The sequence below is a fragment of the Triticum aestivum genome, chromosome 2B, assembly GCF_018294505.1.
Source record: "Triticum aestivum cultivar Chinese Spring chromosome 2B, IWGSC CS RefSeq v2.1, whole genome shotgun sequence".
Taxonomy (NCBI): Eukaryota; Viridiplantae; Streptophyta; class Magnoliopsida; order Poales; family Poaceae; genus Triticum; species Triticum aestivum.
In genome coordinates this window covers 154343633-154368498 of record NC_057798.1, presented here as the reverse complement: position 1 = coordinate 154368498, position 24866 = coordinate 154343633, and positions in this window count along the sequence as shown.

The window sequence follows — 24866 nt, the reverse complement described above, 5'->3', positions numbered from 1 at the left end:
TAGCGCTCCAACACAAGTCCGTTTTGTTCGTTTTGCGGTACGTCACACCCCTCCCGATCAATAGGACCCCCGTTTCGACCGTAGAAGGTCCGTTTCGTCCGTTTTGCGGTACACCACACCCCTCCCGATCAACAGGACCCCCGTTTCGACCGTAGGAGGTCCGTTTCCTCCATTTTGCGGTACGCCAGACCCCTTCCGATGAACAAGAACCCATTTCGAACATGGCCGGTCGAACACAAGGTCGTTTCCTCCATTCTGCGGTACGCCATGCCTCGTTTCCATCGCCTGTTCCGTCCAAGCCCTCCTGATGAACACGATGACGCATTCCGTTCCGACCCAGCCGGTTGGCTCCCATGCGTTCCGTTGCCTCCCGATGAACATGACGCATTTCATTGCCTCCCCATGAACACGACGCATTCCGTTGCCTCCCCATGAACACGACGATGACGTTGTTTCTCCGTTCCGACCCAGCCATGTACACGAGCCCTGGCCATACGTATGTGCGAGTAGGCATTCGAGACCCTGCCCGTATGTACGTACGTGGCCGTATTTTCTTTCTTGCACCCTGGCCGATGTACGTACGTGTACATGCTACGTGCGCGCCTCTACTACGACACGTGCGCGCCTGTACAACGACCGGTATGTACGTACACGTTCGCGACCAGAATGACAATGCTACATACGCTTTGACCAGGTGGGTCCCGACTGTGAGGCACTTCCTTGCGTGCGAAGATGTAGCTGGTGGGTCCCAGCAGTTAGGGGGCGATTCGTTTTTTTTTTGCCCGGATGCACTTTCTTGCGTGCGAAGATGTAGCTGGTGGGTCCCAGCAGTCAGGGGGGTGAATCGTTTTTTTTGCCCGAACGCACTTCCTTGCGTGCGAAGATGTAGTTGGTGGGTCCCAACAGTCAAAGGGAAACATTTTTTTTGCGAAATACGGTGGCCCGTCCGGTGGGTCCCTGCTGTCAGGTGGAGGAATAATTATTTTGCACGTAATAAGGAGGCACTTCCTTGCTGCGGCCATGGACCCAGCTGTCAGCCTATCCACATACAGTCCACGTCCGATGGAAACCGTTCCTTGACCACGTTGACCACGCCGTGCCGAGAGCACCAGGGCGGTGGACGATGGCAAGGCCTAGTAAGGGGACGACGTGGAGCCGGGGAAGACACGACAGTAGATGCCCACGCGTAGAGGAGAACGAGGGTTCACTGGTTCGCTGTGGTGTGAGGCTGCCGTCGCCGTAGAATAACAAGGGTGTGGGTGAGTAGAGGGATGGCCTGGCCAGCGGTGGGAGTAGTAGGGGGCGGTGAGGCCTCCACCGCATCATAGCCGGCCATGAGAGGCAGGAGCACGAGGCACGACCGGCGCTGATTTGGGCGGTTGGAGCAAGAAGACCAGAGGTTGAAGAAGCACTACGGCCGTTGGATGGACATCGTATGGTCACTGGAGCTAGAATCATGCATATTGACTAAGTTGACAAATCCCTCCATCCCCGTCAACTTAGTAGGCCCACAAGTCAGCCTGCCACTATACTGGGTCCCAGCTAACAGGGGGAGTATTCATTTTTTGTGCGTAATAAGGATGGACTTCCTTCCATGCGAAGATATAGCTGGTGGGTTCGAGCTGTCAGCGGCGGTAACGTTTTTTTCGCGAAATACAGAGGCCCTTTCGGTGGGTCCCTGATGTCAGGTGGAGGAATCATTATTTTGCACGTAATAAGGAGGCATTTCCTTGCGTGCGGCGGTGGACCCAGTTGTCGGCCTCTCCACGTACAGTCCACTTCTGATGCATGTCGGTCGTTGACCATGTTGACCAGGCCGCGCTGAGAGCACCAGAGCGGTGGACGACGGCGTGGCCTAGGAAGGGAACGACATGGAGGCAGGGAAGACTCGGCAGTTGTTTCCCACGCGGAGGGGAGTACGACTGTACGAGGATTTATTGGTTCCTCTACCATCATCGGAGAATAACAGCATGTGTGGGTGAGTAGAGGGATGGCTAGTCCAGCGATGGGAGTACGATGAGGCGGTGAGGCCTACGCGGCAGCACAACCGGCCATGGGAAGGAGGGGGCAGGCAGTCCCGCCGGCGGTTGTTTGAGCGGCTGGAGCAGGAAGAGCAGAGATTGAAGAAGCATGACGGCCGTTGGATGGACATCGTATGGTCACTGGAGCTAGAATCGTTCATATTGACTAAGTTGACAAAGCCCTCCATCCCCGTCAACTTAGTAGACCCACAAGTCAGCCTACCACCATGATGGGTCCCAGCTAGCAGGGGGAGTATTCATTTTTTGTGCGTAATAAGGAGGCACTTCTGGTGGGTCCGAGCTGACAGCGGGGGGAACGGGTTTTTTTTTGCAAAATACGGTGGTTCGTTTGGTGGGTCCCAGCAGTCAGGGGGAAAGGTTTTTTTCACGAAATACGGTGACCTGTCCGGTGAGTCCCAGCAGTCAGGGGGAAACATTTTTTTCGCAAAATACTGGTGGCCCGTCCGGTGGGTCCCTGCTGTCAGGTGGAGGAATAATTATTTTGCACGTAATAAGGAGGCACTTCCTTGCGGCTGCCATGGACCCAGCTGTCAGCCTCTCCACGTACAGTACTCTTTCGATGGAAGTCGGTCGTTGACCACGTTGACCACGCCACGGCGAGAGCACCACGGCGGTGGATGACGGCGAGGCCTAAGAAGGGGACGACATGGAGCCGGGGAAGACGCGGTAGTGGATGCCCACGCGGAGAGGAGTACGAAGGTTCACTGGTTCGGCTGCGGTGTGAGGTTGTCGTCACTGCAGAATAACGGGGGGAGTGGGTGAGTGGAGGGATGGCCTGGCCAGCGGTGGGAGTAGTATGGGGGCGGTCAGGCCTCCGCGGCAGCACAACCGATCACGGGAGGCACGAGCATGCGGCACGATCGGCGCTGCTTTGGGCGGATGGAGCAAGAAGACCAGAGGTTGAAGAAGCACTACAGCCGCTGGATGGACATCGTTGACCACGCCGCGCCGAGAGCACCAGGGCGGTGGACGACGACGAGGCCTACAAAGGGAACGATACGGAGCCAGGGAAGACACGGCAGTGGCTGCCCACGCGGTGGAGAGTACGAGGGTTGACTGGTTCGGCTGCCGTCGCTGGAAAATAACAGGAGGTGTGGGTGAGTAGAGGGATAGACAGGCCAGGGATGCGAGTATGATGGGGCCGTGAGGCCTGCCCGGCAGCACAGCCGACCACGGGAGGCGGGAGCAGGCGGTTCCGACGGTGTAGGTTTGGGCGGCTGGGGCAGGAAGATCAAAGACTGAAGAAGCACGATTGCCGTTAGATTGACATCTAACGGTCTGACGCTGGTAGACTCGATTGTTGACTAAGTTTCTTTTTTGAGAAACTTTGTGTACGCATGAACTTAGTAGGCCAACAAGTTAGCCTCCAAATCTGTGGTAGACAACATAAAGCCCATTTGCTATTTTTTATAATTTGCAGCCCCTTTGCTAATTCTTAAGTAATTTATTACAGCCCATTTTCTGCCCAGGACCACGGTCAAAAAGTTCAACCTTATTTTGCATATTTCGGTGGAGTCCGAACTATTATAATCCCGAAATGATAAATATTTTTTTAAGAACTTATTGATTTGCCAAAAAAATCGTTTTGTTTTTGTAAGCAAATAAGACGTGGGACAATTGAGTTGGTTTAAGGGAAAACCAGTGGTAAAAAAAACCAGTGTTGGGCGGGAAAAAACAACAAAAATAAGGATGTAAATATGAAAAGGGAATTTTATGTGTTTTCAATATAATGATACGTGTATATGAACTAGTAAAACTATAGGTAGAGATTAGAAAACGGATGTAGGACATGCGTTTTAAGAGGAAAATAGAACTGTGATGTGTGTTTGATTCATTAAAAAAATTGCCTGCGGATGTTGTAAGACAAAATATAACTAACACTGGAGGGCCAGAGGCCAGTAGATACCTGCTGGATCTTTGTGCCCCGTTGTCGTAATGGGTTGGGCCTGTTAAAAACAAAACCAACCCTGGGCAGTCTACAGCCCAGTTGAAACTTGCTCGACCTAAAAAAACAATATACGTGCTCAATAAACGAGAGAATTCTGCAAGTACAGACTGATAACTGGGATGCAGCAGGGATATTGTTTTTTCATCGTGATAATAAGTGCATGCACTTGTTTCGAAAAAATTGGAGAACTGGGAATTCGAACGGCAGGTGCTTATGCTACCCATCAAATAAAAATTAGGTGCCTGAAAATTCGTTTTGAAACAAATGATTCAGCTTTATATCCACGTTGACCCTCGGCATGATGGTTGGAAGCAAATGCAAGTTCATACCAAAAGATCGTTAACAACAATACCAACTTGCAGATGACAAGGTAGTACAACTACCAATACCAAACTAACTTATAATCTTTTTACTCCTGGCCCTAGTGTTCGTTTGGTAGAAAATCTTGCAGAGGACCAGCTCCTGCTCCTTCTCTTGCTCCAAGTGCCCGAGGTGGTACTGGTGCATCACCCAGTTGGTCCTCTGTTGCTCGAAGTTCTTGTTGGTGTGCAGCACCAGAACCTTTTTTGCTGCCCGTCTGCCGGCCGTTAACCATCACCAGCAAGGTATTGCCGGTCTTGTGCCACATCGCGTGCATGCCGCACTCCAACTGTATATTGTGACGCGTCCACGTGCCCCTTTTGAATGCCCTGGAATTGCTCTGGAAGAAATGCTTCCTTAGGCCACTCAGTGTGATACCTGCAGTATTGTGGAATACAGGTTTTAGTGTTCGTAGTTGGCATTTTCATAACATCTTTGGTATGTTGCAGTCACTTGTTTCACTTTTTATTAATTTTCAAATTGTAATTGCTTCACCAGGTCTGTGTCTAAAAAAATAGAGCTATAAACAAAGGAATATGTTTGTGCAAGTAGACGGCCGATCGGTGTCTTACCTGGAAGTTTCTCAGGTTGGGTGTAGCATATGCCGTGTTCGTTGTCGATGGTTGGTATGAACAAATCGATGAGAGACTGAAATCTCGCGCTGTCAGCACTCACTTTGGCCTCAAGGTGCTCGATCAGCTCCTGATCCGTGGGATCAAACTTAACGTCAGCCGGCAGCACTGGCCAATCCTTCTTCGACTTGCATCGGTAATTCCAGTTATATGGTACTCAATGTATGATCAATCAACTGTTTTAAGTGAATGATGAAAGATTTCGACAGATAAGTAGTACTCCAAATCCGAAGTCTAGAATACCCGAACACACCACCGGGATTCTTGTGTCACCTCACGCGCAGCGTGTTGTCACGTCAATTCAATGTGTGGACATGATGAATAATTTGACCGACGTATACTAGTACTGCTACTGTACTACTTACTAGTCGTATTTAGTGTCACAATTTATATATAGGTTTAACTAACAAGTACGCACTTGAAGCCTAACTGATATATATATATATATATATATATATATATATATATATATATATATATATATATATATGTCTTCTGCATAGCATCTCCATCATCATTATTAGTACATCCTACGCAGGTGAGTTAGGATGCGCTTGATCCCAGGAAGGTATCTATCCTTCAAACCAGAGGAGTGCTTCAAACTAACAACAGTACATAATATCCAACAAAAGAGGGTCGTGCTACAGCAGCAGAATACATAGCTCAGTCTAGATATCAGCATGAATCAAGTTGTGCATATTTGTTGTTGGCATGAACCACATCGCCGTATGTCGGGTTTGCAAAAGCCATCCATCGCATGGAAGCTTGATGCCTTTAACACACTGAAAATTATCTGGCAACAAGTTGTGCCGACGAATCTCTGGATATGGTGACTCATGAAACCCATGGTATGATGTGTAAACAAAATCCCCCCTCGCGAATGGAAGTTGCATAGCACGATAATCATCGCCAGTGATATGATCGATGATTGGTTGGATGATCGGATAATTGAGCCCGAGGAACAAGGAGTGGTTGCCGAGGCTGTAAACCCGCCTCTAGTTGAATACGCCTGGCCCAACGGAGCTGGGATCTTTATCGAACACGAAGCATCCATAGCCATCAATGTCACGAACGCCCCATGCATTGTACTGCATGTGGTTTGATGTAATGGTTTGGTCAATTTGGTACGTGCGAATGAGCATCAAATGACTGTCGTCAGCTGAACGAGCGATAAACCACCACCCATCGGCTGGTATGATTCCAGGTCCTGGAATCATGAAGGCCAGCGCATTTGCGTCTGTTGCAACAATTCAAATTGGAGACCAAAAGGACAAAAATAAACAATCATGTTCAGAGTATGTGTGGAATTAAGATTATTATAACAGTGACACATATCATACACAGAGAATTGCAATGTCGTGGTCATAATCATACCCCAAGTTAAAAAAATAATCCAATGGCTTTCATATTCTAGCAATATGTCATGGTTCAAACATCATGTAACAATGAGAGGAAAACAGCTATGACAGCACCTACTCATATTCTACCATAGCACTTACTACTACTGTTCTCATATCAACTCTAAGCAATAATATGTGTTGTTATAAAAATCTTGTAAACGAGAGTAACATATAGCAATCATGATGTTATGCTCATAATATGTATTCTAACAATCATTAGATGCCAATTGTTCTCATATCAACTCTAACAATAACATGTGTGGTCATAAAAATCTAGGAAATGAAAGGGACATATAGCAATGATGTGGTTATAGACATGTTATGTATTCTAAATTTGTAACAAACGAACAGGCAGTCGCATTCATAAGGTAAAGATGAGATGAGATAGAACAATTACACGACGATAGATTCCACCAGTATAGGCAGCCAATCTATGCGTCGACCGCGTAAACGATGTCATCGTGCACTATAGCATCAGACAGAAATGTTGCCTCAATAGGATTGATGATGAGCCATAACCATGTATGGCGGCCGGATTCCAGATAGACTAATCCCATGTTGAACAAGGCAATGATCTTGTAATCCATGTAGTCTTCTGATGGTGTGGGCACTTCACAGATTACAACTTTCTGCAAACAGAGGTCGAGCCAAAAGCTTGACATGTCTCGTGCGTAGTAGGCAGGAGTGTCCGGCGGGCCACGAGGCTCGATGGCGGCGGTATCCAACGATGGAAGGGTGATCTCTCGCTGGGTGTAGATATCCACAAGACGCCATGGACTACCGGACTGGTGGATGAGGACGATCCAGTTGGCCTTCATGCCCGCCCAGTAGTGGCCACGCATGAAGGATAGGTGGACGGGTAGTGTACCATGTCGAGGGGCACCACGGCAACCTTCATAGGATCGTCAAGTCGGTGTCTGGGCCACCTATGAGGATCGGGCATCAGCAAGCAGGGTGTCTTGAAAAGAGCCGGCCGGTTGCAAACGAGTAGACGGTACAAAGACACCGAGCATGCGGCCAGACGGACGGTGCTAAGTAGGTCCATATGATTACAGATCTACTCCAAGAGAACATCGGGGAGGGAATTCCAATCGCGGCTCTACATGTCAGTCGGTTCTGCCATTGGGGTTTTCGGTGCCTGTGAGCCAGCGGGGAAGTGGATTCGGACGGGAGAGCGAAGATCTCGTGTGGCCGAGCAGTGAGCGAGGGGATATGGTACGCGCGAGCTACCAAGGAAGATGGCACGGGCGGGCGAGCAGTGAGCGGGGTAAATGGTGTGCGGCCGACGATGGGGAAGAGAGGAGGAAGAAGAAGAGAGGAGGAAGAAGAAGAGAGGAGGAAGAAGAGTGGAAGACGGGGAAGAAAGTGCATTAAATCTCAATTCTACTAGTACTACTACTAGGATATACCGTCCTTCGGAGTGCAAATAGTTACACCGATGACATGTGGGTCTACCACAAGAGGGCCCATATGTCAGTTAATGGAGGACGGAGGTGCGTAGGCGTATTTGCGGAAGTATGCTCTACTAGCAAACATGATGGCAGTACTGGCTAAGGCTGATTTAGTAGCACCAACACGCTGGTTCAGCTTATTAATTACATGTCCCATCTGCTGCAGCGTGTATTGTCACTTCACTACGAAGACTAGTTGAATAGTTCTCTCTGACCGAGATGGGGAATAATAGACCGCGAGACTTCCTTTCTACAGTATCCCTATGCCTCTACGCTCACTTCAATCATTTTGCTCCGTACCTAGTCACTTGTTGAAATCTGTAGAAAGACAAATACTCCGTATTTGGGAATAGAGGGAGGCTTTTACTCTGTATTTGGGAACATAGGGAGTATCACCATATGGAGGGAATATAGGAAGCTTGAAATATGAACATGTCAATGGGAGGGAGTAAGCCCCATGCATGCATGCATGCATGCAACATGCAACACTCACACGTACACATGGACGCACGCAACACTCACGCACCCATGCAGCACACAGCACGCGACGCAACACACACGCTCACGCTCAAGTGCTCAACCTACTCCTACATCTGTGAAAGACTGTACATTTAGAGATTTACACATTGACCAGGTGTCAGGGATATACCCCGCGGTATAAACCGGCCGGAAATATGACCCGACCGGACTTGGCGATTTACTTGAGACCCGGTTTACACTCGGCGATTCATTGGTGACCCGCCCTGACCAGACGGTTTACAAGCAACCTACCTGAACATTATGATTCACTGGTAACCCGGCGGGCGGGACAGACGGATGACAAGGCCCAAGGCCCAGAAGGCCGGTTTATGCTAATGGCAGGCCGGTATATGAGGAAAACACAAGGAATATTATCCTACAAAAAATTAAGACCCGGACTTGTATCCGGATTGTATTAGAAGGTAGACTAGTCCTAATCCTAAAAAGACTCCACATATAACCCGCCCCTCTAACTTATATAAGGAGGGGCAGGGCTCCCCAAAGGGAGAGGTAATAAGAAACAATCTCTAGGGCTAGACACAACTAGGGAGAGCCGGTTTACGGCGACTCTCTCGGGATGATAATGAGACCTAGCCACAAACAACATGTAGGGTTGTTACCGAATGATGTTTCCCGAGGCCCGAAGCTGTCTAAATCTTTGTCTTGCGTGTTGCGTCTCTCGATTCCGCTCAACCCCTCTCAAGCTACCACATAGATGCGTTGGCCTCATGACTAAGTCCTTACACTAGGACATCTAACGTGATAATTCAACCACTCTCAAGCTATCACATAGATGCGTTGGCCTCATGACTAAGTCCTTACACCAGGATATCTGACGTGACAATTCCACGACAGTTGGCGCCCACCGTGGGGCCTGCGCACGGTGGTGTTGAGTTCTTGAAGGAATCTCTTTCTGGGACCGAGAAGCTATGACCCGCCGGGTCAGCAAAGAGCCGGCATGGAAGAATTAATGTCAACTACGAAGATCATCAATCAAGACCGAAGAAGTTTTAAGCTGCAGTGTATAGAAGATCGAGCAGAACCAGCAAATTCATTGTTCTGCGTTCGGGATCATAATTAACTTTGGAATTGGCAGTACAAAATTTCATGGAAAATTAGGATTGCTTTATGTGCGGCGGACATGACCTGACGATCCATCAAATCTGAAGACAGATCGACACCTGTTGCAGCAGTTGCCGTACAAACCGAGATGTTGTCTGATTTAGCCAAGTTAGCTATGTCCTGGCCGGACTCTTTGATACTCGCTGATATAAACAAAGGCAGCAAGCAGCAACAGGAGAAGCTCCCAAGATGGTTGGATTGATCATTGATGTTGCTGCGCTCACGGAAAAATCATGGCAAAGTATTAGGAGTAGTAGTTGCACGGTTTACGATATCTATTTTGATTAATAGTGCTACTGTTACTACTAGCACGTGAGTTCTAATCAGAGCAAGATCAGCTCCTATTTATCATGGGAAGACGTGTGAATAAGGGAAGGAAACAGCAGCGACCTGATATGGATCGGACAAATCCAACGCCGCCCTGTCGGTTTCGCCCTCGGACCGCCCGGCCAGCCACTGGTACAGGCTCATTGTTGCTGATCCCGTTGACTGCTGTGCAGCAACACCTTTGTATCTACAACAATGTTTTAAATAGCAGGCTATTGCCAAATAGCGGCGGACCTCAAAATCAACTATAGCGGAGCTATAGCAGGCTATAGCAGGCTATAGCGGGCTATTTGTACATGGAACCATTTATCGGCACCCTACTAAAAAGGCTATATAGCGGCCTATAGCAGAGCTATAGCCGGCTATTTAAAACTATGATCTACAACCCTCTTCGTGCTAATGTCTCCTCCGGCACGACCGCGCGGTGACCGACCGCCCGCCGGCTCGTCTGCTGCGTCTTCTGTGGAGGTGCGCCTCGCCGGCCTTGCACCAAATCGCCGCCTACGCCTGGACTTGCACCGCGGCGCCTCAAGCCGCTCGGCCTCGTGGCCGTCTCCATCGAAGCCGGCCGCACCACCACGCGCCTCTACGGTCGCGCCTCTTGTCTAAGCCACCGCAGCTGCCGCGGGAATACGTCTCCGTAAACCGCCGCGGCTTCTGCTGAGTCATTGGGCCGACCCTCCACTCCTTTGCTGCCGTTCCGCGCTGAGTCGCCGGACCGGCCTTCCGCTTTTCCGCTATCGTTCCGCTTTGAGCCGCCGTTTCCACAGCTCCATTACAGGGTCGACCCACTATCCCCACTGCGCTGGCCTCTGATAGCTTGCCCTGTCTAATTGTCGGCTCACTGCGCCTGATTCTTTTTGGATGCGTCCCCGCGCGTACGGTTGACTTGCCAAAAGGCTCTTGCGGTGGTGCACCTGAAGGCATGCTGCAGAGAATTGGTGTTACAAAATGTATTGCTACTAATCTTTACCTAATAATAAAGCAAATTGGATTTATGGTCATCCATTATTAGAATTACCCTCGAAGTTGGCATAAATTACCCACTATGCCACCCGTAAGTTGAAAAACGGTTCGCTTTTTTCAAAATCGCGCTCGGTTTTACGTTATTAGATGTCCCTACGTTCATATAACAGGATCGCCCCAGCCGCGCAGTGGCTTTGATCGCTGCCCCGCCCCTGGGAGAGCAGGGTTCGACTCTTTTCTCTCCTTTTCTTTCTATCGCAAGCGCGCATCCTCCCCGCACTCAGCAGTTAATGGGCCGGCCCAGTTGCACCGTTTTCCTATTTTGTTTTTTACTTTTTAATTTCTCATTTTGGTTTTAGTTTTTCCTTTTTAAAATTAATTTTTGATTTATAAAAGAACCAAATTTAAAAAAGCTGTGAGTTATTTTTTATTGAGAAATCATAAATTGTTTGTGAATTCAAAAAAAATCAAAAATCATAAAATGATCACGGTTTCAAAAAACTGTTCATGTTTTACAAAAAAGGTCACGATTTCAAATAAATGTCATGAAATGAGAAATGTTCATGCTTTCAAAAATAGTATTATTCAAAACATATTCGGGAGTTTAGAAAATGTCCATAAAATTTAGAATATGTTCAAAAATTTGAAATAGATCCATAAATAATGAACATAACGAACCGTCGCTTACGTATAGGTTTTTTTAGGACATCTGTAGAGATCGTTTTATGACTTAATTAGTCCCTTGCGTCGGGTAGAAAAAGGCTTTCGTATCTTGTACAGCGTTGAGCCCCCTAAAATTGACACAACTTTCTGTGGGTTACTTTTTGTAAGCTATATAAAACTACAACTATGTTTATTCTGGCATGATAATACTGATTATGAGAAACACCATTACGCTAGGTCAGGGTGAGACACATCATTCATCAATCTAGCTCAGACAGGGTCCATCAATGTAATTTGCTTAGTGAATTTTTTTCGTTGTGGCGCCTTAGGAGATCAAGTCGTGATAAGACCATCACATTTTTAAATGACTTTTTAAAAGTACCTTATCTCATCATGACATCACTCGGATATAGTTTATGAAAATGACATTTTAAAAGTCCTTATCTCATCCGAGCATTTGATTCAGACTTTTTTTATTCTATCACACATGTATAATCTAATAGTTTTATCCTCCAAAAAATCTAATAGTTTTTCTTCCCTTGCAACGCACGGGCAAATTTGCTAGTACTACTTATACGAGGGGACCAAAAGCTACTGCTATTTCTTCATCACATGAAGACAAAGAAAAAGAAAGGAGAAAGAGGAGGGTCACCCCACGTGAAGCATCAGACTATATAATAGCAGTTGATGCGCGCAGACAAACAAGCATGGTGCTGCTTGCCAGTGGCACAACCAATAAAAAACCAGGTGATATCCATCCAATTTTATTAAATATAGTTGTTTTTCATCAAAAAAACAATTACTCCGGTATGTGGTATTTTTTCACAGGACCATTATTCATTACAAAGGTGTGGCAAAGGGGCAAGCGCCAGCATTATTTTTTTCACTAGCGCTCGTCTATGCCTAGATGCTCGACGGGTACATGTGCAAATCGCCACCCTGCTACATCAAACATGACGCGGTTGACTCGCCCTTCGCGCGGTTTACCGCGCCTACGATTGATTCGCCCATCTGCACTGGCTTACAATGTCGCGGCCGGTTCATTCATCTGACCCTGTCGGGTCTACATCAACACACTGGGCCGCACCTATCTGGATGAGCTGTTTATTGAGTATGGGCAAGTCACTGCTTGGGTAGCCGGTTTTCTTCCAACAAATTGAAGGCAAATTGTCATCAACCACCGTTTGTGCTGGAGGGCTCAATGGACATGTGCACAAGTCGCCGCCGCTACAGCTTGGTTAGCTTCAAACAGACAGTTGGAAGGAACCATTGGCCAAGTTGCTGACACAGCTCATACGAGATCATTTATAACTCGCCGTAGTCACCTCAACCTTCTATGGATGCACATCATGCTATCAACATCAATGATATACAATTTATGCCGGTCAAGTATGGAGAATCTCAAAGCCAACTCCTCGAGTCATCTTAAGACTCGGGGGCTACGATGACATGACTCAGCAAATCTTGCCAGTTTCAGCAAATTTAAGAACCCAAGGACGATGGAGGGAAAGATAACCCGGACCTGGAGGCTACTGCTATATTGATGAAAATTTAAAGGCCGTCAAAAAATTTCCGGCTTAAAAAGTATATGACAGTTACAAAATCCCGGCTCAATGAAGAAGTTTCGGGTCATCAGAAAGGATTTCGGTTCAAAATCCGGATCAAGAGGCATCTCTCTCATAAAGCACCGAAGCTCTCAAATATCCGGTTTAAAATCCGGCTCAAAGGAAGTTAGTCTCATTGAAGCTTTCCAATATCTGGTTTATAATCCGGTTCAAAGGAAATTTATCTATCATGAAGCTTTGAAGCTCTCAAATCCGGTTCAAAATCCGGTTCAAGGGGAAATCCATCTCCCACAAATCTCTGAAGCTGTCAATATCCGGTTCAAAATCCCGGTTCAAGAAGAATTTATCTCTTGCAAAAAGTTAAAGGTTGCCGAAGAGGACCTGCTGCCATGACGCGCGGTTCAAACATGGGTATCATGCCTTATGGGCTCATCTTCATATGATCACTTGGGGGCTTCCTGTTCAAACATAGGTGTATTCACCAAAGAGAACATAGCATTACTACCCTCTTGATGCGGCTATCAAGCCAATATTTTCATAAGAGCACAACTCTGTTTACTTCGATAATCCATCTATCAAGCCAATATTATCATAAGGGGCAAAATAGGCACCCGACAAGCACAACTCAGAAATATATCACATAGAGGCTTCTGCTTATAAAGCGGAGTTCCGATTATCCATTAAACCGGCTTATAAAGCCACAAAGCTTGGGACCTTCACACCCAAGGGTCCAAAGAGAGTCTTGTTGCTAAGCACAGCTCAAATATAGGCACCCATTGAGCACACCTCACAAAGTTACTTGGGGGCTCTTTGTGTAAAGTAACAAAGAGTTTGGAAGGACCCTTGTAATTGGGTATTGACCCATGGCTTGGAAGCCTGGTGTATTCACCTAAAACCCCGGGTTAACCTGCCTTCATCAAGTAAGCCACTCCTATCCAGGTAATCCTGGCATGACCCGTCGAACGTTTGACAAGTTACTCTTATACAGACCCTGAACTTGTCATATTTAAAATGACGATTGGTTAGTTGGAGGCCCATCTTAAAAGGCTTTGTCAAATGGTTTAACTCAGCGGCCTGGCAGCCCATGAAAAGCCTCGACTTTGGGCCTGGCAGCCCTTGAAAAGCCTCGACTACAAGTTTTCATTTGCTTTTATTTGTCAAAGTCTTTTCTCCTTTGATAAGGTTTTGAGTTAAACTGGCGTCTATTGACTCGGCCTGACTATAAGTCATTACATCAACCCGGTGTTTTCTTGACCCGGCTTAGGATTTCAACTGCAAGTTGTTAGTACATGATCAGTTATAATCCGAAGTTTATTAACCCGGTCTGGCTTTGGACTATAAGTCACCAGTATATATTTGGATTGCGCCATTGGAATCATGCGCTTATAAATCATTGGATTATATTATTCAAATCTTTAAATAGCCAACATGGCTGGATTTTTATTATGGTTATCAATAACCAATATTATGATTGAGGTTTTTAAAGTCACTTTTAGCGCAATTGTTATTATTTTATCAATGGATGATTTATTCTACCATGGAGGAAGTAGTCCCGAGTCGCTGCAGGCTTACGACCCGGCACTTGGGGGCTACATTATTTAAGTTGAGATTATATCAAATATGCAAGTCTCATGCCGTTGCAAGCATGCACCATGACACTTGGGGGCTAATGCAAAGTCATTGTTTGCTCACCTTATTGAAGACCCGACTCATCACATCGTAATGAGCCGGCCCTTGGGGGCTACCAATTGCTCCTGTCAACAATTCAAGGTACAAAGATTTTTATTCATTATATTGAAGGGTCCACTGCTCAGTTGGTAAAGCACAAGTCTCTTAAACCTTGTGGACGTGGATTCAAGCCCTATGATGGGGGTTACATCATAGGATGTTATTTTCATTGAAGTATATATCAAGTCCCAGCTCTATATTATCTTACTGAGCCGACCCTTGGGGGCTACACATCATTGCTCAAATCTAATTTACAAATCCACTGCTCATTATTGCATAATGACCCGGCCCTTGGGGGCTACGCTGGTTGAAGTTTTTATGAGCATAAGGCAATTTCAAGTCCCAGGTTGCTGCAAGCATGACAGCCCGGCACTTGGGGGCTACATAATATGGAGTATTCAATTTTTACTAGTGCTGAGATGAACAACATGGATTTCTTCAAAGTTGTAGTAATTATATGAAAACAAGTCTCAAATTATCACTTTGTTCTGTTCAAGACTTGGGGGCTACATGTAATATGGATATAAGAGAGAAATATCTTCCAATTTTTAGTTTTGAGCTAACCAGATTGACCCGGTGTCTGCAACAATTATGACCCGGCATCACCAACAATTATTGACCCGGCATCACCAATCATGATGGCCTGGTGTCTGCAACAATCATGACCCGGAATTATCAGTTTTTATAACCCGGCGATTTTGGAAATCATAGATCGACAAGTTCTATATTTTCAAACCGGCTGAATATCAGTTGAATATCTGAAGAACAATATTTTTGTCAAGTCAGAGCATTGATGGCTGAGTCAGATGGATTCTTTATTTACAATACTTTTGCTACAAGCAAATTGATTATGAAGCTGGTCTACTGACACGGATTTTCTAAAAGGAGGAAATGACAAAGATTTAAGGATGATCAGGTGCCGGTTTACAAGAATTTTTAACCTAGAGTACAACTTGTCAAAGTTGTTTCTTGTGTTTGTTTGCATGATCAGTTTACCATGGATAAATCCAAGCTAAACTGGGGGCTAATGTCGGGGATATACCCTGCGGTATGAACCGGACGGAAATATGACCCGACCGGACTTGGCGATTTACTTGAGACCCGGTTTACACTCGGCGATTCATTGGTGACCCGCCCTGACCAGACGGTTTACAAGCAACCTACCTGAACATTATGATTCACTGGTAACCCGGCGGGCGGCACAAACGGATGACAAGGCCCAAGGCCCAGAAGGTCGGTTTATGCTAATGGCAGGCCGGTTTATGAGGAAAGCACAAGGAATATTATCCTACAAAGAGTTAAGACCCGGACTTGTATCCGGTTTGTATTAGAAGGTAGACTAGTCCTAATCCTAAAAGGACTCCACATGTAACCCGCCCCTCTAATATATATAAGGAGGGGCAGGGCTCCCCAAAGGGAGAGGTAATAAGAAACAATCTCTAGGGCTAGACACAACTAGGGAGAGCCGGTTTACGGCGACTCTCTCGGGATGATAATGAGACCTAGCCACAAACAACATGTAGGGTTGTTACCGAATGATGTTTCCCGGGGCCCGAAGCTGTCTAAATCTTTGTCTTGCGTGTTGCGTCTCTCGATTCCGCTCAACCCCTCTCAAGCTACCACATAGATGCGTTGGCCTCATGACTAAGTCCTTACACTAGGACATCTAACGTGATAATTCCACGACACCAGGGCATAATTAACGCCCAAAAGTAGCAGACTTATGTGTGCATGTGACCATTGAGAGAAGAAGATTAAATGAAAGTCGTTGCATGCTGTAATTAAGGATAGACATGTAGCCTATACCTACAGCACAAGTTGGTGCATTAGTCAATCAATATCGATTTAGATTAAAGGCTAAATGCATTGGAAGTGTAGATGTACATCATGTACTACACTCTTTGTTTTATAGCCGATGTACACTCTTTGTTAGAAGACCGAGGGAATACACGTGCATGCACTCACATACACAGCCAGGGTGGTTCGCGCGCAAGGGTTGGACTTGTGTCGCGCCTGCGTAAAGTTTTGTTTAATTGATTTCTTTGCTCTGCCAACTGACAGGTGGGACCCAGAAACCAGGTGACAATTTAACCAGTCAACAAAGTGCCACGTCGACTATGTGGCCGGTCAGTAGGGTGCAATACGGTGCTCTACGATGAGCTAGTGATCGTATAATCACCACAAAACTATATATAGTGACCGTAAAGAGCGTATTGTTACATACGTTGACCGCCAGTGTATTTTTCTCATTTCAAATTAAGCCATATTAATCGGAAAGGATGCAGTATGGACTACTAGTACTAGTACTACTTTGATGTGTCCCGTCAACTCGCTGAACGAGGAGAAGCTTGCTTACTACGCCTCTCCCTCGCCCTCGCCCTCGTGGTGGACGTGCAGCAGTTCAATCGGTGTCAGATTGCCAGAAGCATATTGTATTGTAGTATCATCATTGTTGGACCTTCCGAAGAGGCGAAGAGCCAAGTGCAAGGTTCACACGAGTACGAACTATTGAACCTCCTGAAGAGGCAAAGAGCCAAGCGCAAGGTTTTATAGGAGTTGTCATCCTAGTAAGAGTGTACTACAACTATAGCGAACGATGCTACTGTATGATGCCGCCACGTCACGTATATTCAAAGCTATGCCACCTTTTTTTCTCAAAGAGCATGTTGGAGTCCGTGCAACAACCACACAAGTTGCACGTACACATAACACATTTACTAGTAATAAATTCTAAAGGACAAATGCCAGTATGCCACACAAGTTCATCTCCAATTCATGTGATAAATTTGTGCACGACTAGTCTACATATATTCATAGCGCTACCATTCACAATTACCGTACTTCACTTACACGTTATAGATGGGCTACATGTCCTCCTCCAGGTTCCAGTCCCAGGTGTTCTTCATGGATGGCACGATCCATAGCGGTGGGCAACGGGAATCATTGTCGCAGCTTTCTAGTCCGGATCCACACGATGGAGACTCATCCAAGCTGAAGCGACATAAATCAGGGATAGCGTGTCCTAGCATGTCATTCATCCGGCGGTGCACACTGAAGACACAACCATGCTTCATGAACGGCAGGCCTTCTGTGTCGTGCACGGAAGGTGGCAACCGCTTCACAATGGGGTAGCTGTCCCCGATGAAAAGCGAGTACTCTCCAAGAGTGTTCCTCGGCACCCACGTAGCATCACGGGGGTCGAACTCGGCACCGTTCATCTGGTACACGCGGCATCCCAGATCTGGACACATGGTGACGTACATAGTCAAGGTCCATGCATAATAATGTTGTGCTCAAATATGGCGGTCAGTAATACTGTGCAGCAAATAGTACTACTCCGGTATAGAGGAAGTAAAATAACCAGCTTATTATATATAGCCACTCTTGGCTACATGGATGAGATAGTAAGACATGGAAAAATAAAAATGGTGGCAGCTAGTGGGTTCAAGTGTTCAAGGGCCTAGCTAGCTATACGTGTCCTCCAAGGTAAAAAGTACTCCTACTAGTACACTACTAAGTATACTACTAGTACAACAATGAAAGAGAAGGTGAGAGGGTTAAAAAATGGAATACCTGGGTAGATGGTGATGGTCCGATCGTGGTAGATTGTGTGACCATGTTGCACATCAGTGGTACCATGGGTAATGACTGCTAAGATAGTTGATCCCAATATGCCAAAGTCAGCTACAAGGTTCCAGGTTAGACCGAATCGCGGATGCAAATGCACATCCAAGATCAGCTATCTTATTTTTATCGAGGGATGACTGGTCCATGCAAAATAATGGAGTATCGTTAGGGATGCAAATGATGGTTCGTGCATTCCGTTTGTAATCACCTATACCGTAGGATGGCAACCAAATGAAACAAGTCCCTGGCTTGTCACCGCAAAGATGCGGCCTAGATGGCGCACGGCGTCTTCGAACATGTAGGGGTACAAATCTGCCGCCGCCAACATGCGTCAGCCTCTGCCGTTACTGCCTCTTGCATTTATGGCAATCCTTATGTCGAACATCGCGATGAGATAGTAATCGTCGTAGCCGCTTCGCTTTGTCGGCGGGTCCGCAATTGCTATCTTCTTCAATCTCATGTAGGCATCATCATACGTATTCAAGCCCAGCCAGTCCGGAAGGCCGATCCCAATGGTGGAGAAGGGGTCTACCGGAATGGACGCACTGCTGTGGATGTTGTGCAAAATGATGGGGGTATTCGGTCGGAGGTATGCAAGCCAATCTTCGTTGGCACCGACCCAGACCTATATATAAGACGGTGGGAAGTGGAAAAATTACGGGATGGAAATGGAATAACTAAGTACTACATGATCAAACTCCATTACTGACCTACTCATCAGACAAAATCCGACTACCTCTCAACGTCGGCAACTCTAGCGGAGTCAACGTGCAACCATGTCCAGGGAGCGGTGGACTGTTCGAAGGATTGTCCCACAGAAGAACCTTCTCCTCGAGGACGCATGGAAGACCAACAAGCATGGCCTTTTCCCAAGCCTGTTTAAGCAGCGTCTTGAAAAAGTTGGTGCAGGAAGCATCGAGTCTTACGGCGGTGAGGACGTTGGAGTGGCGTGCGATTTCTCCCAGGGGGCCGTCGTCCAAGGTCTCCCAGCCCCGACGAGGAGGAGAACCGCCTAGCGAATCCATGGGAGCAGCGACGAACTGCCTTCTCTTCGAGGGGAGGGGAACTAGCGAGGAGGAGATAAGAGAGTAGTAACCGCAGGGCCTCGTCCCTTCCAACTGTAGATCGTTCTTCAGCGAAGGGGTGAGGCTATTATTTACTACTAGTACTAGCATTATGGACGTTATGGGATTGCATTATATACTGTAAATAATAGCACTAGTAAGAAATTTTTGGCACTATGTAGTAGTTTTTGGCGTGGATTAAGAAATTTTGGGTATGTTTTTGCCATTTTTTGTACACACCAACTAGTGTCAAAAAACGTCTTACATTACGTGACGGAGGAGTACGTACTCGTACTGTAGCAGTACTAGTACTACTTTTTCTCAACTAGTAGTGCGATGTACTATACTTCTAGTCTAGTCTAGTATAGTGCACCAGTTTTGAACTCTTGAATCTCAGGGCCAAGGATCTACAGTTGGAAGTGGAGGGTACTACTGTTCTCTAGAACCATCGTTGTACTATCAATGCAGGGAAAGTACACCTGCGTAGTGGCCTAGTGGGTACTCTCGGTGCTCTATTCAGCCGCTCCTCTCATGTAACTGGCCTACTCAGCCGCTCCTCTCACGCACACACTAGCAGCCTGTTTATCAGCGACGATCACTACGGGGGCAGAACATTTCAGTTATTTGATATAGCGAGACTAGGCTTTTCGCCTCCATTTGTGGAGGTGTAATGGATCTTGTCGAACTTTGTTAGTAGTTCCTTCTTTATGAATGAGATGAAGCAAACTTTTGCCTCCATTTCAAAAAAAACACGTTAAGAGGAATTTCTTTTATAGTAGAGCCGATAATGGAGTGAAGTCCATGCATGCAACGCCACAAGCTAGAGAGTAGTAGTAGAGCACTTTACGTACAGAGCCATATTGCACAGTTCCCAATGCCCCGTCAGGCTTTTCCGGCTCCTCGGGCTTAATTGGGAGGCGCTAGTTTAAATATGCTACTAGCTGATGGGGAAGCTGCAAGCGAGGTGCGGCTAGGGCGAGCACGCGAGCCACGGGATGCTGGGAAGGAAAACCCATTCACGTGGCTAGGCTATCCAGTGCACCCAGATTGTGGGGCCGCATGTCCGTTTGACTTCAAAACTCAAACTACTCGTGTAAAATATTGGCTTGCAGCAAAGTGTAGTAGTACTATTTTAAAAAAAAGGCCGCCGTGCGTTTGGCTGGGGTCGAACCCACAAAACGAGGTATACACTCCCGCGACCACTAGTAGTACTCGTTGGAGTACAACGCAACCTAGAATCGCCTTTTGTCGCTAGTAGTACGTATATTGTTCCTTACAAGAAACCCCTAATAATGCAAGAAACCACTCAAATGCCAAGAAACTACTACCACTTGCATATGTGGTAGACTTAAGATAAGACTACCTTATCAACCATTGTACATGCTCTTACCAACCAGCCCTACCAAGAAACGACTACTCTACAAAGTGCCGTTATAGGCACGTCTCAACCCATGGCCCTGTTTGGATACATTTGTTGTCAATCTAACCCTGCCATCCAAACACCACTTTGGTTAGAGTTAGTTCAGAGTTACTACTAGAATCTAACTCGAACCTCTGACAGGGCCCATGTCTCCCATTAAGTCAACGCCTTCTATTCGGCCAGGCGTTATGACTTGTGGGACCTACATGTCAGTCTGCACAAAAATCCCCGAGTGACCTCCTACCTCCGGCCCGTCCACCTAGTCATCCTCAGCCATGGGACGCAACTACCGCTGCCTGCAGAAGGCGAGGTCAAAACAGCCGGCGGTGCGGAGCCCATGTTGCGGCAGCCCGGATGCCAGCTCCGTCCAGCGCTCGCGGTTGCTAGCTAGCCAAGATAGCTCCGTCCAGCTGCTTGTCTGCAAGGTTTGCTAGCTAGATTGGCACGGCAGCGTGGCGACTTGCTCACGCGCGCCGCGCTAAGGCCAGCCATCTGGCTCGAGCGAAGGCCAGCGCGGCGGCTTGCTTGCTCATGAGTCATGCTCGGGCCAGCCTGCCAACCCGTGCGGAGGCCAGCGCGGCGTCTGGCCCCTCCGGCGGAGCGGCGGCCAACTCGCTCATCACATGCGCCACCGACGAACACGCATCAGTACCGTTTGAAGTAATGTTCAGGAAAAATAATGATTTGAGGGGGAATAACAGGATAGAAGGTCAGATGTGGGTCCCTTGTGTCAACGGTCAAACAAAATGTGTTGGTTTAAGCTGCCTCGTCAGCACGGATGTGTGGGCCAACCCTGTCATAAATGGGTTTAAACGAACCTAATTGGTAGGAGTACTAGGTAGTAGTTTTTGGCATGGATTAAGAAATTTTGGGTATGTTTTTGCTATTTTTGTACAATACATTTTTCCTAGGGCTGGTTGAAAGTGGTAGCCTTTTGTTAAATACTCTACATATTGTAAGTAGGAGTGAAAGTTAAGCTTTGGAATCCAATAAGCAAGGCTAGTTACATAGTGCATATGTGTACATGATTGAAAGTAAATATCAACCATGAGTGACTAATATCTTGATGGAAAACTCGAAACTATGGAATACTAGGAAAAAAATGCATGGTTGGAAATACTAGCAATGTTCATGTGCGTTGCAATGAATCATAATTAGAATAATACTTATTCACAAACTTGATACAAAACACTCTAATTTTGATATACATATGTCACTAGAGATATATTATGTTTCAATTAGAATATATTCCTTGGGCTGTTTTGGTGAGGTCAGGGAGGGATGTGGTTGGTTTTAAGATACTAATTATGGGTTTTTCTGCAAATTCGTAGACAAGTGGGGTGTTGGTGAGAAAAGGCAACAACTTACCTCACAGTCGTTAGATGTAGATCTAATGGTCAGAAACGACGGATGGCAGACACACCATCATCACCAACTTAGTCTTGTGTAGGAGTACTAGCAAGATCCGTGCATTGCACGGAACATTAAGATGCATTTTTTTTATAAAACACTTGTTGTGATTGACCCTTGCGGGAGTAATCCCATGTGTAAAAACTAATGATATCTCGAGAAATATGAGATAAGGTGAAGAGGAGTGGGGTGTGGTGGTGATTGGTGGTCGGACTGAGCGGAGGCATGGGGATTGGCGACGCCGGTAGCGGCCACTAGGCCAGTTTGTTCCAGAGGCTTCCTTTCTTAATTGCTCAACAATGAGGTTTGTTGGAGATAAGGATGAACGAGGGAAGGCCTTGTCTGCAAATGTGGAGAGGGGTGCAGGTATCTTTTAGTTTAATTTCCATCCGTCAGATATAGTTCGGACGGTCTATATTGCAAGACGGCACACATACCGTCATCACCAACTCGGTTTTTTATAAGAGAAGAAATATAAGTATGGAGATACAAACGTATTATCGATACTTGCTTTTGTAAACTAGCATCTACATTCTATTCAACGCCTCGTCATGTGGGGCCTTAGCACAATGACTTCTCGACTGTGTAAAACAAAGATTTTCCCGTCGCTGATAAGGAGGGGGTGACAACGGCGCGCTTTTTGGCTTGCTCTAGTCCTAGTAGTCATACTAGGTGGTCTAAGCACGTGTAGATTTATTCTTTTTCATGTCTCGTGTTTGCCGTACTGCCACGACTGTTGATGAATAGACGGTTAGTTATTCACGGGGAAACCCTTGTTGAGCGTGTTTGCGAGAGAGAGAGAGAGAGAGAGAGAGAGACAGTGTGCGTGTGTGATATGTTAGAGACTGAGGCAATGATAACAGATTCTTTGTGTCTATGTGTGTGGAGGATAGAGAGATACATGTACATGGGGCTTTGTGTTGTGTAACGTGGAGACACATATACATAATTAGAGAGTGAGTGTGTGAGATACACATGCGGACATGGGGAGAGATGAGGATCCAGATAAATTGGTGTCTGTGCGTGTCTGGGTGTGTTTGTGCACGCGTTTGTGTGTGAGAGGGAGTGTGTGTATGTGGAGTAGAGAGACCACTCATGATGTAAACCTAGTATAAGGGAGGGGGGAATGGTGTGACATGTGTAGTAGCGGGATAGCACGGGTGCGGGCGGGGGGAGCAGACTATTTGGAAGAGACATCGAGTGTGTGTGTGGGAGAGGGGTGTGAGAGCGAGAGAGAGAGAGAGAGCTAGCGACAGAGAGTGAGGGAGAGAGAGGAAGAGAGGGGGCGAGAGGGGTCGTTTGTGTCCATAAATGGCATATAGATAGGGAGACAATGTTGATGTTGTCCGAAATTGGCCTATGTACGGAGACGCAAGGGAAGCGAGTCATCGTGTGTGTGATAGGGACTTCATGAGAGATCTAGAATAGATGGTGTAGAGAACAATGTGCGAAATCGAGAATGATGATACATTAGGGAGCTATGAAAAGAGTCACGACATATATGTATACAAGGAAGGAGCTGGGGCGGGTCCGCATGTGGGAGAGATAGAAAGAGGAGAGTGGTGCACAAGGAGACAAACTGTGCTTGTTTGTAGTGGGGGTGGTGTGTGAGGTGAGTGCACGAGAACCACATAACTAGAGAGATAGACATTTGGGGGCGACGTTTTGTGTGTATGGGAAATATACACTCTACATAGTGCATGTGCTTGGGTAAGAGAGATAGCGGGAGACCTAGAGAGTGAGGGAAGAGATGTGTGCATGCCCGAGAGACAAAGTGATAGAGACCTATATTGGGGTCCGGACTTTACAAGAGAGATGGGTGTTAATGTGCTCGTGTGTTGGTGTTTGGGAGAGAGAACAACTTCTCTATGTGTGTGGGGGGGCGAGGGGGGGTTGGCTTCAGATAAAGAGTGAGGTGTCTATATTTGAGGGACTTTAGCGTAATTGAGATATTGTGCACTCATGGTTGATCAATTTGTTTCACAGTTTGGACTATGAGATAACGATACTTTTGAACATGCATGATATACCTTGATGTACCAGAATTACAAACCTAAGATTGGAATTTTGGAATTCGACTCCATATTAGCTTTTGTAATTCATTTAAACGGAGGTACATTTTTTAAGCTAGGATTTCGTGATTTCAAATTCATATATCAAACCTAGAGATATACACATACGGCCATGTTCAAACTTTATAATCATCCACTTTATTCATACACATACACTTTTTTGCTTTTGTCATCATATTTAGGATAAACACATTTGGAATTTCACTTGAATTGGACCGTATGATGGTATTTGCTTGTAGTAGCTCAATGATCCATATTTGAATTGAATGGACAATCTAAGTTTTGAGTTGGAGACATTGATTTTCAAAACTTGCACACTTTTTTGCGTGCAAAACAAACAAATTGTTGGCCATGATATCATAATCGGCCGTACGAGAGCAGAATACTTATAATTTTAGGCGCCAAAAGCTTTCAAACTTCCCGCTCACATCGAAATATCACGCGCCCGAAAGTTTAGCCCTACGATATTCCTGTTTTACCCCTGCCACATGAACGAAAAAGGGCTGCTTTGGTAACTCCATTGTTTTCCCCTCTTTGCCCGCAACATTCT